At 34.8% G+C, this 12359-nt stretch overlaps 1 pseudogene across 1 annotated transcript in view; it reads left to right on the top strand.

The window, feature by feature from the left end:
* Positions 1-6739, top strand: part of LOC143233322 (zinc finger protein ush-like) — a 49798-nt pseudogene extending 43059 nt beyond the window's left edge. Inside the window, exon 7 of the transcript XR_013018099.1 lies at positions 3401-6739. The product of XR_013018099.1 is annotated as a zinc finger protein ush-like (transcript). The remainder of the gene's footprint in view (positions 1-3400) is intronic.
* Positions 6740-12359: the final 5620 nt, after the last annotated feature.

Below are 12359 nucleotides of genomic sequence, written 5' to 3'. Positions count from 1 at the left end.
TTCTTGACTCCTTATCCAAGGATTGTGGGTTCAAATCCCCATCACACTAAACTTGCTCACCCTTTCAGCCATGGGGGCATTATAATGTGACAGCCAGTCCCACTATTAGTTGGTAAAAGAGTAGTCCAAGAGTTAGCAGTGATGACTAGCTGTCTTCCCTTTAGTCTTACGCTGCTAAATTAGGGATGGCTAACGCAGATAGCCCTCGTGTAGCATTGCATGGAATTCGAAACAAACTAAACAAACACAAACTTGTTAATATTTTTATAAAAATATGTAACTCCCCTGTATGCACCCATTTATATGTTTGATGTGTATAAATAAGCCATTTTTAGTTACTGTCCACAACAAGTGCTCTTGAAACAAAAAACACTGTTTGAAAAAATTGACTTTCTCATAACTGATCAGACAACATACAGTTTTAACATGGAAGCTGATATTTCAGAGCATGTAGGCTTAGAGAAAGTGTCTGGCCATTTATTTTGTAATGTCCATTCAAGCCTCATGTTTAATTGTATAATTGTGAAGCACTGGGCAGAGCTTGAAAGAACCATTGGATATAATGAAATATATTTAAACTTTCTTGTTAATTCCACAGTGCAGTTAGTGTCACTGACAAAACTCTTGACTGCATTACAAGGCTGATAAACCAACACTGTGATTGCAGGTTTTGGAACAAGGCAAATGAATTTGACAAACATTTTTTTTCCAAGGAAGAAGTCAAAGGGATTTACACTTTAATTATACACTGCACAACACTTTTTTGGAAAGTTTTGTTTCCTGAAAAGTTTTTGCTGATTGTGACAGGTACCTGGTGGGTATGAACAAATATAGTTTTAGTTTTGCTTCATCACATAGGAACTCTGAGAAATAGACAGTTAACTGTTTACCAGCAGTAACGTATTTAATTGCATTTATCTTTCTGATACACTATTAATTAAGTTCAACATAATTAAAAGTGTTTTGCTCCTGATTTTAGTTTGTATTCAATGTCCGGTGCATCACGTTGCAGTGTCCAACAGTAGTCAGCAAGCATTGACGGATTCCAGTCGCCCTGATATCGTTTTTCCATTGTAGCAAAACTGAAGATTTAAATGAAATAGTATGTGATGGGCAACTTTGGATGTGATTTTCGTGATCAGCAGCCAAAAATCTATAAAGGAACACCCAACAGTGTTCAAGAAACAAAAATTTTGTTGTGCAGTGTTATTAGCTTTCACATGTGCTATTACTCCATGTCACTGTGATGATGTTGCATCATTTCTTAAAAAGTATGAACATGTGACAAATCAGTTGGCATGCACTGTTTCATACTTTATAGACTTGGGTTTTTTAAAGTGATGTTTTGTATGGGTGCCTTTCTTGGAATATAACTTGTAAGAACCATTGTTATCACTCACTACATCCTGTGCAACTGTGTACTAAAATCTCATCCCAGACTTCAAAATACTCTACAATGAATTGATGGAAAATGAACCATGTAATTTCTTAAATGTGAAGGGACTTGCCTTTAAGTTTGTCACAGTGAGTGTGTTTCAGCATTCGAAGTATAAGGATGGGACATCTGAGGCTGATGAAAGAAATCACTCAGAAGTGAGGTATTTAAGAGACACCTCTCTATTCTGGCTAAAAATTAGTGATATTTTTATACTAATGAATTACCATAAGAAGTTCCCTTTGCAAACATGAAGCTGTATAATAGACAATATAGTTCCAAATGATGAGGTCGCAGCAGAGGACCTCAACAGACCAATTGATGTCATTGGGTATCCTGAATAACACTTTGTAATTATTACAGAGAACAAGTTTGATAATGATTAAACTTAGTTTTATGTGTATTAATTGCTATATCAAAGCAGCAAACTGTGTTTGATTGCATTTTTGGAGCATTAAGATCGACTAATCCAGATTGCATTGAAATACTTAGTGTGAATAGTGTAAGCAATATGGCAGTATTTTCAATTTAAAACATAGAATTATGGAAAGAAAAATACGAATGTTTTTATATTAAACTAAATTTAGTTCCACTGCAACCATTTGGATAAATTTTATCCACATAGAAATCATGTCTAGTGAAATACATGTCTAAACCTTGCAATGATTAGTGCTTTTTTAGCATTTTTGCTTGTGTTAATTTTCAAAAGTATTGTACAGGGGGTTATGCTTTAATAAAAATTTTGAAAAAAATTCTCGAATTTTTTATCCACCTCCATATGTTGGGGAGGGGATAGAACCTAAAGATGGTATTAACAACCACCTTCACTATTTCTTGAAGTGGCGCCCTCTGTGAAGAGAAAACGGCACTACACACATCTGTCAAGGATATGATGCATTATTTTTACCAATTTGTACACATAAAATAAATGTTCGTACTGTAATTATCTGAAGCGTTGATTATGAAAACACCGAGGATAAAATTCAGTTGCTAAGAGTAATTCTAGCTACAAAAATTAAAATGCAGTATTAGAGGTAAATCGTTTAAATAAATTAATTTCAGGAAGAATTAAGTGGAATATTGTGATGATAATTTTGTTTTGATACACCCTTAATTTGTTTTTTGAAATATTTGAAGTTGATTTCTACTTTTATGATTATTAGTAGAAAGTCTTTGAAACTAACTCTCAGTTTTTGTAACTCCTGGTCATGATATTAAAAGAAAAGTTATTTGAAATAGGCCCAGTATGGCCTATTCGACTCATAATCTGAGGGTCACAGGTTTGAATCCCTGTTACACCAAATATACACGCCCTTTCACCTGTGGGGGCATTATAATGTTACGGTCAGTCCCACTATTCGTTTGTAAAAGAATAGCCCAACAGTTGGCAATGGGTAGTAATGACTAACTGTCTTCCCTCTATATTTTTATATTTTAGAGTAAAACATTATATTAATGTGTCTGTAGTCTACCTACCACAGGATCTAACCCTGGATTTATATATCATAAGTCTGTAAAATTACTGCTGACCTGTTGGGGACATGATGTATTTCATACCTTTTAGTTTGTTCACACTATTTTTAAAGTTATTCTAGTCTTTATAGTAACAACTGGTTGCTGCTTGACTTGGTGGTGAATAATATTAATGGTGAGTCAATAGCACCATTTGTTTCTTCTTACTAGAAGTAGCACAGAAGCATTTGCATTATTACACATCATAAAAGCATATGATGTAGTTGGTTGGTTTGCTGTTTTATGGTGCAAAGCAACTGGACCATACGATGTAACACTTTGTTGCATTTCAATATTGAAAGAAATATTCATAAAAATTGTGTAACGTCTTATTCTTAAGTATAAAAGAAGCATAATCCAAATTTCTCAAGTACTTTTTTTAATACTAAAAACAAATAAAGTCAATCAACTGTGAAATTAGTATTGTTAACAAAACAATTTTCTTCTTCATAGCTAATCAAGAAGAACCTATAGTTGAAATTTCTGCAAACAGTGTTGAATCTAAGCCTAAAAAGGAAGAAGCCAGAGAAGAAAACTGCAGCAAAAACAGTGTATTTCGGGTCGATGTAACTAAAAATCATTTAACATTAGATACACATGGGAAATCGGAGAGCAAAATAACTCCATCGAAGTTTGAAAAATTTAGATGTTTGTATTGCTTTTATGCGTCAGACAAAAAGAGTGGACTAACAAGACACATGCGTATCCACGAGACTCCTGGTTCTTACACTTCTGAATCATCTTCCCCACATTCCAGGTATTGTTCTTTGTGCCATATTCAGTTTTGTTCTATGAATACGTTTCAAGTACATAAAAAACATTATTGTAATAGTAGGAAAGTCCAAGTACCACAAACAACATCTTTAGAATCACGACTCGTGGAGTCTCAAAGCTTGAATGTACAGGACTCGAAAGAATCTAAATTACGGCTGATCCACACTTTAGGGACAACGGAACCGTTAATTAATAGTTGTCCTTATACCTCTTCTAATGACACTCTCAATTCCATGTCTCATCTTCCAGCAGCTGTTGTGAAAACCATAACTTCAAATGTTGTTTTGCCATCAGCGACAATAAAACATAATGGTTTGTTACTTTCAGAAAGTGACCCAACATGTTACAGTTCAGTAAGAAACTCCTTGCCTCTAGAAATAGGAGTATCGTGTGATAATCTGCTGTGTATCCAGGGTTCAAATATGTCACTAGAAAGTGACAATCAACAAGAAAATTCTCCAATGAAGAATTGTGGTGAGGTTTTGAAAAAAAACACAAAAAAGAGATCTTGGAGACACAGCCATCATGTGTTTTAGACTTAGATAAATGTTCGGAACACAAAGCACCAGAAAGTCCAATTGATCTAACCGTTGGGAAAAATATTAATAGTGCAAATGCATTAAGCGAACATAGTCAATCATCATCTGATGAAAATATAACAGATCCTGTTATATGCAAGTCTGAATGCCACCAAAAAATCGAAACTCAACAACCTTATACCACTATGAAAACGGAGTCTTCGTGTGCCCTCAGTTGTGGATTGCTTCCTCCACATTTGAAAATGTCTTGTCACAAACCAGCTTTGGTCCATTCTAGTAATCCATTCTGTGACGTACCTAGCAGTTCAACACACTCTCAAGTTCTAGTCAAACAAGGTAGCAGTCAATGCAAAGAGTGTAATATTGTTTTTTATAAGTACGAAAATTACATGATACACAAACAAAATTATTGTGCATCACGTCAGCAGAAAACAAAGCATAACATAGTTACTCCAAGTGTCACAAGTTCTATGATAATAGACACAGAGTCACAAAAATCGAGGACACGTAATTTAGAAATAGATTCAAGTAAAATGGCAGCAGCAGTAAACAAAACTTTGGAAAATTTGCCTAGTCAACCTACAGAACGACAGTATTTTCAGTTTTTTTGTTTAGCTTGTGGTGTAAAGTTTATTTCTCTAAAAAATTTGAAGGCCCATCAAACCTACTACTGTCCAAAACCAAGTGAAATGGTTGGATTAACATCAGAACAAACACCACAAGGTCTTATGTGCAATCGGTGTAGAATGTGTTATACCTCTGAAGAGGAGTTTAGGTCTCATCCATGTTTTATACCAATACAAAACTTCATATTTAGTCCATTTGATGCTTTATCTATGCTGAGTTCTGCCACAGCTGATCGTAACATGTTTAATGAAGCTTCCAGTTTTAAATGTAGGTTTTGTGGATATATAGGTCACACAGTACGTGGAATGCGAACGCACGTCCGTGCCCATCTGGAAGCTAATGCATCATCTCTAGAAGATCCAAATAGCACATGTTTTGACGAGGACAAGAACAGGCATCAAAATCGTGAACTCCCAACACATTTAACTACTGCTACTGATGAAAAGGAAAAAAGATCCGTCTCAAAATCAACTCACCCATTACAGAACGATGACAAAAACATTTCACTAGAAAGACATCAGGAAGAGGACAACAGCCCAATTAATTTAACTGAAAGCACTCCAGCGTCGTCTAAAAATAATGACAACAATCCTAAATATAGTTTCAGTTTGTTTGAGAGCATGGCCACTAGGAGTAGACAACCTTCAGAAGGAGTTCACAATACTTGCTCTAAGAGGGAGTACCCTTTTGCAGAAACTGAAAGAAGGTCCCCTGAAAATTCACCAGTTCGTCAAATCCAAAACGAAACTCAGGTTTCTTTTAAAATGGGTGATGATAGAAAAGAAAATGTCAAAACAGAAGAATTCTCAGTTTTGGCATCCAGTTTCATACAAGACACTATTGACGCTAGAGGACTTTTAAAACTTTCTAAAGACAAAGAAATAATTGCAAGATCTTCTTCAGATGACGAACCCAGTGATGCTCACCATCAATTTTTGAATGAACAGCTGCACTGGTGTATGTTGTGCCCGTATTATTCTAAATACAAAGGAAACGTTGTCCGCCATATTCAAAATACACACAAGGATCTTGTAAATCCACAAAATACAACAATGTTTCTGTTAAGTAGTTCAACATTTTTCCAAGATATAAATAAAACTTCTAATGATGATGAAGCTTCCAATCTTTCAAAAGAAAGTAATACCCAAACTGAAAGCTACATCAATTGCAAGGAGCTCAAACAAGATTCTGATACAGATGAACATCTCGGTAAGGATGTACAACAGAATAACAGATCTAAAAGAAAAGTTTCCAATGAAAACCGATTAACAAGGAAAGATCAAGGCCCAAAATTCTGCAAGTCTTGTAATATCTCATTTAAGTACTTACCCTCATTTATTGCTCATAAAAAATACTACTGCTCTTCCCACGACAGAGAAACCATTTCTCACGAGGTGTAGCAATTGTTTGTTCTACTGACTCTTAATATTGAGTTTTGTTTAAATTGTTCTAATAATACAGTTTCTTAAACTAAATATTAAGAATATGAATTATTTTGTATGTATAAACGTTTAAGAAAATCTTTGAATTTTCTACATAAATCTAAGCTGTAAAAGTGCATTTAAGTCTTCTAGAAATTAGTCTAATTTCCAAAATAAAATTATACCACAAATCTGTTTTGTTTTTAAATTTTTTTTGTACATGTACATGTTAAAGTCTGTGTAGATTATGGGTTTCTGAAGATGTCTGAGGTTTATGACTAAGATATTTCATTAGCTAAATTGAAGAATTGTTTCCTGCAAATACTAAGTATGTTTTTTATATACTTTAAAAGTCGAACTTTTTGTACATATGTATATGTTTTTGATGTCTGTAATATGTGCTTATATGCTATATAAAAGTGTTATGACAATTTCTTGATAATTTCCTTCTCTTTGTACAAAGGTTCTTTGATATATATGACTAAACTTGCCAAAATAATGGAAAACCTACAGTAAACACATGAGTAGCAGCCATAAAACCTTACTGCAGTTTCTGAGTAATTTTATTTCTCAAAAGAATAATTAGTAAATCTTTATTAAATTTCTATGATTCTCCTTGATGGACCTAAATTAATGTTTCAATTAACTGAACGTTTTTGTTAACTAATTCGTATTCTCATGACAGTCGAACCATATTGTAAGAAAATGTATAATTACTGAAGTATTTTGCAAGTGCAAGTCCTCGATTACATCATTTTATTTCCAGTGTTATACAGAAGTCAAATACGCAGCATTTAATGTAGTTTTAAAGGTTTGCTATTTCGTTACAATTCACGTTGCATTTTCCAGTCATGCTGTAACCTTGAACCTTCTCCAAGGATTGATTATTGAACCTTATGTTACATTACAGTTTTTACTGACACCCTGTAACCTTCTCCAAAGATTGAATATTGAACCTTATACCACATTACAGTTTTTACTGATACTCCGTAATCTTCTCCAAGGAATGATTATTGAACCTTATGCCACATTACAGTTTTTACTGACACCCTGTAACCTTCTCCAAAGATTGATTACTGAACCTTATGTCACATTACAGTTTTTACTGACACCCTGTAACCTTTTCCAAGGATTGATTACTGAACCTTATGTCACATTACAGTTTTTACTGATTCCTTGTAATCTTCTCCAAGGATTGATTACTGAACCTTATGTTACATTACAGTTTTTACTGATTCCCTGTAATCTTCTCCAAGTATTGATTACTGAACCTTATGTTACATTACAGTTTTTACTGATTCCCTGTAATCTTCTCCAAGGATTGATTATTGAACCTTATGTCACATTACAGTTTTTACTTCTATTCTTTGCTTCTTTATTTCTACCCAGAAATACTAATGTTTACAATTCCTACACAGGAAGGAAAAACCAAAACTATCAATACTATAGTTTGTTATTATATTCTCTCCTAATATTGTAGTACTAAACATATTTTTATATCATGTTTAACAAGAATTAAAACATTCTGGTCATGCGATTTGTACATTCTTATATTATGTAAGTTTAGTGTAAAACACTTATGTAGTTGGAGCTCGAAAAAGTGGCCCAGTGTGCTTTCAACTATTAATTATATTAGAACTAAGGCACAAGGTTCTGTGTTATGTTACAGTTCGAAACACAGCCTCATTTATTGTATAATAATTTTAGCTATTTTAAAGCTAAAATCAGGGGTTTAATTCCCCTTGATGGACTCAGCAGATAGCCCGATGTGGCTTTGCTCTAATAAAACACACACACACAGTTATTTTAAATTCAGTTTTTGAAATAGTTCTGATTTCAATATTTGATGAAAAGAATGAAAATTAGTTTTGTTTTCTTTGATTTTTCTCCTTATCAGGTTTCTGGTCATACAGACCCGGGAGGGTCAGGTTTGTTCAGACCTCTTCCTCCTGTCTGTGCTGTTAATTTGTTAACTATGGTATGTTAATGGTGAAGCTACATAAGGATCGGAGTGAATAACACCAGTTCTTTATTCAATAACATTCGTCATAAAAATAAAACCCTTTCTGAAGTGTTGACATATCAACGTTAAACTAATGTGTTTTTATAGACCACCAGTAGGTGGCCTTATAACATTCTTATTTCTAAAATAGATATTAACGGGAGAGAAGTAATTAGGTGTATTTAACTCGTGTATGTAGTAGCGATCAAACTTGCACAGTAAGTCATTTTTTACCAGTTTTTTCAAAGTAACTCGGAGAATTATACAAGAGTCTATCGGCTCCAGTTTGAATGTTTGAGTATAAATTTTGATGAGGGGCTTTGTATGCTGTAGTAGTAACTGAGTTTTGTATTGTCTGTATTGTGTTTATGTGTTATATTTAACCAAGCTGGGCATAAATATTCTATGATAGGACTTATGTATGATTTATAGATGTTAATTATATTATCTGTTGAGGTTCCCTAGTTTCTGCCGATTAAACTTCTTGAAAATTTTAGTGTTTCCAAATTCTGGTAAGTATGTTATTTGTATGTTTAATCCACATTAGCTTTGTATCGTAGCTTAAACCTAGGAATTTTGCCGAAGCAGTGGTCTGTAGAAATGTTACAAACATTTTTTTTTATGTTTGGTTTCTTGTGAATCGGACCCGGCATGGTCAGGTGGGTTACGGCGTTCAACCCGTAATCTGAGGGTCGCGGGTTCGAATCCACGTCGCACAAACATGCTCGCCCTTTCAGCTGTAGGGGCGTTATAGTGTACGGTCAATCCCATTATTTGTTGGTAAAAGGGTAGCCCAACAGTTGGTGGTGGGTGGTGATGACTAGCTGCCTTCCCTCTTGTCTTCACTACTAAATGAGGGCATGGCATGGCCTAGCGCGTTAAGGCGTGCGCTTCGTAATCTGAGGCTCGCGGGTTCGCGCCCGAGTCGCGCCAAACATGCTCGCCCTCCCAGCCGTTTATAATGTGACGGTCAATCCCACTTTTCGTTGGTAAAAGAGTAGCCCAAGAGTTGGCGGTGGGTGGTGATGACTAGCTGCCTTCCCTCCAGTCTTACACTGCTAAATTAGGGACGGCTAGCACAGATAGCCCTCGAGTAGCTTTGTGCGAAATTCCAAAACAAACAAACAAATCACTACTAAATTAGGGAAGGCTAGCGCAGATAGCTCCCTTGTAGTTTTGCGCGAAATAAAAAAACAATAGTCTTCTGAATAATATTACTTAATTTTTAGGCACGTTTATTTTTATTCTGTATTTTTGGCAGTATTTTTCCAAGTTATTTAATAAGGGTTGTAGATTTGTCCTGCAATGGATGGGGTTGGGCATTTTTCTAGACCGCTACTTCGTCAGCGAATTACGACGCGTATCCCTAATTTGATTCTTTTACTGGCATATTACTCACATACATGTTGACTCAAATAGACTAACTACCCCTTCTTGGGGTACGCTAGCCTCTGGTATATATGGCACTGAGAAGGTTCCCCTTATATGTATTTTACAACTATTTTCCAGAAAGTTAGATAGCCAACAAATAATTATCTGGGGTAGTTTTATTTCTGCCATACGGTATCCTAATTCATTATGCCACACTGAGTCGAAAGCTTTTTCGATATCGAGAAAGCAGGCGACAGTGCATCCGTTTTTATTAAACCTATCTAGAATTGTTTCTATTAATCTTACCAGAAGCAATGTGGTCTACGTTTTCTAAATCTGTTTTGAATTTCTTGTAATTCTGAAGTTATATTTCTAAGTAATTTGAAAGTATATTGCTAGTTATTCTTTCGAGAATTTTTCCCATACAGCTGATCAGGCGGTAACTGTGTGGTTTATTTGCTGGCTTTCCATCTTTATGGAACATGAGGACTCTTGTATCCAGAACTGACTAATAAATTAAATAGTGCTGTTAAGTGCTCATATAATCTCTGAGTGCCATTTTAGAGAAGAATGGTTTGTATGCCATTTTCACCTGGTGCCTTGTTTTTCTTAGTTTTTATGACCAGTTTAACTTCCTTTTCCGTGATAATTTTAGTGAGCTAGTATGTGATTGGACCTTATGTTTCATCTAATTTTGCTGATGTTTTCTCCTTGTTGATTGGGAATTTAGGTCTGCACGTGGTTTTGTTAAGTAGAATGAGAGTTCTTTGTTTTGTTTTTTAATTTCGCGCAAAGCTACAAGAGGGCTATCTGCGCTAGCCATTCATGATTGGCAGCGAAAGTCTAGAGGGACCCGCGACTCTCAAATTGCGGACAGTTTGCGTAAAATTACTTTTTATTACTGTAGATGGAGGTGGAAGGTGTCAGTGCACGTGCCCAAAACACCCCCTGCTTCTCGTGTTGTAATTAATATTTTCACGTAATAAATAGTTAACATTGTAAAAGGGAAGAAAAAGGTCTTGAGTGCGCCTGACCCTCAGAGGTCCATAAACGAACAAGAACTAAAACGCGATTAAGAAAACAAGGTCATATAAATAATTCTATTTCAGTTGTTTTGTTTCTGATTTCTTCTCTTAAAGTGTTTCACCATTTTTAAGAGGTAATGTCATCTTCTCACAATTCTTAAAGCCTACAAGACAACTGCTCGATTTGATACAATTTTCCTTTAGAATGTCAAAATGTAGCTATGATATATCTCGTTCTACACCACCTTTATATCATCTGTGGTTGCCACGTGATTTGCTGAGTTGCTTACATCGAAATTATTTCAATATAAAGTACATAATCATTCGAAATCACTTCGATATATCGTACTCAATCATCTTTGGTTAATGTCCAAAATTTTATTTATATCGTATGTGATGACTAGCTAAATTAGAGACGGCTAGCGCAGATAGCCCTCGAGTAGCTTTGCGCGAAATTCAACAAACAAACAAACAAACAGAATATGAGGTTCGATGTCTGGCACACACAAATATATATGACAATTACTATAAGTTTATATAAACACTGAAAATCAATTGAAAATGCGCATTGAGGATTGTGTTGCAACGTTTTAAAAAAAAAACCAAACTTCAAGTGATTTAAGAAAAAAATAGTCACATAATGACACGATTTTGTAGATGAAGAATCATACTGGAACGTGTAATAAAAGTCATTTGAGACTTCTGTGACTCGTGACTGGGAAATTAACGAATAATATAAAACACCTAAATTTAATTGATAGAGCGAAAGCTGTACACTTGGAAGTACAATTATTCTGCTTGAGGGGTGGATTTTTTTATATTTTGGAAAAGTTTAAGTGACCCCCATTGTAATTGTACCATAGTGACTTTCTCTGTCCTCATTGTGCATAATTCCAAGTACAAGGTGTCCACGAAATATGTATCTATTGTGCTAAATGTCAAGAGCATTGTTTGAAGGAATACCTACAAGATAACCTCATGATATGAGCAACATGAGATATATCGTTATTGAAAAATAACGCCCGCGCTCGCCCTTTCAGTCGTGAGGGCGTTATAATGTGACGGTCAATCCCACTATTCGTTGGTAAAAGAGTTGGCGGTGGGTGGTGATGACCAACCGCCTTCCCTCTAGTCTTACACTGCTAAATTAGGGACGGCTAGCACAGATAGTCCTCGAGTAGCTTTTGCGAAATTCAAAACAAACAAACAAACCCTAAAACACTAATAACACGAAACGAAGTTGTTGTTTTTTTTTTTTAAATAACATTATATTGAAAACATTCAGGTTTATCAACATTCATATAATTGAAAATACATTAATTCTGAGAATAACTTTGTACCAAACACAAACTACTGATAAAAGTTATTAGAAATGATAGAAAAGATAGTTTGTTTTCAATTTCGTGTAAAACTACGCGGCAAATTTACAAGCTTTTACGACGCTAAATATCGGGTTCCATGCGTGATAACCCACTTTTTACTTGACAACTGGTCGTAGGAAATTATTTTATTTGATAAGGAGTCTTAACCAGTAATCAATTAATTAAATGCCTCTGGTTTATTTAACGATTCCGTTTCTGAGGACTATTATTACGGTTGTTTAAGGGACTAAATAAATATATATATTATTAATCGCAACACGTGTTGTTTTTC

The sequence above is a fragment of the Tachypleus tridentatus genome, chromosome 12, assembly GCF_004210375.1.
Source record: "Tachypleus tridentatus isolate NWPU-2018 chromosome 12, ASM421037v1, whole genome shotgun sequence".
Lineage (NCBI taxonomy): Eukaryota > Metazoa > Arthropoda > Merostomata > Xiphosura > Limulidae > Tachypleus > Tachypleus tridentatus.
Note: the sequence above shows the minus strand (reverse complement) of the source record. Positions and strands in the feature narration are given on the sequence as shown.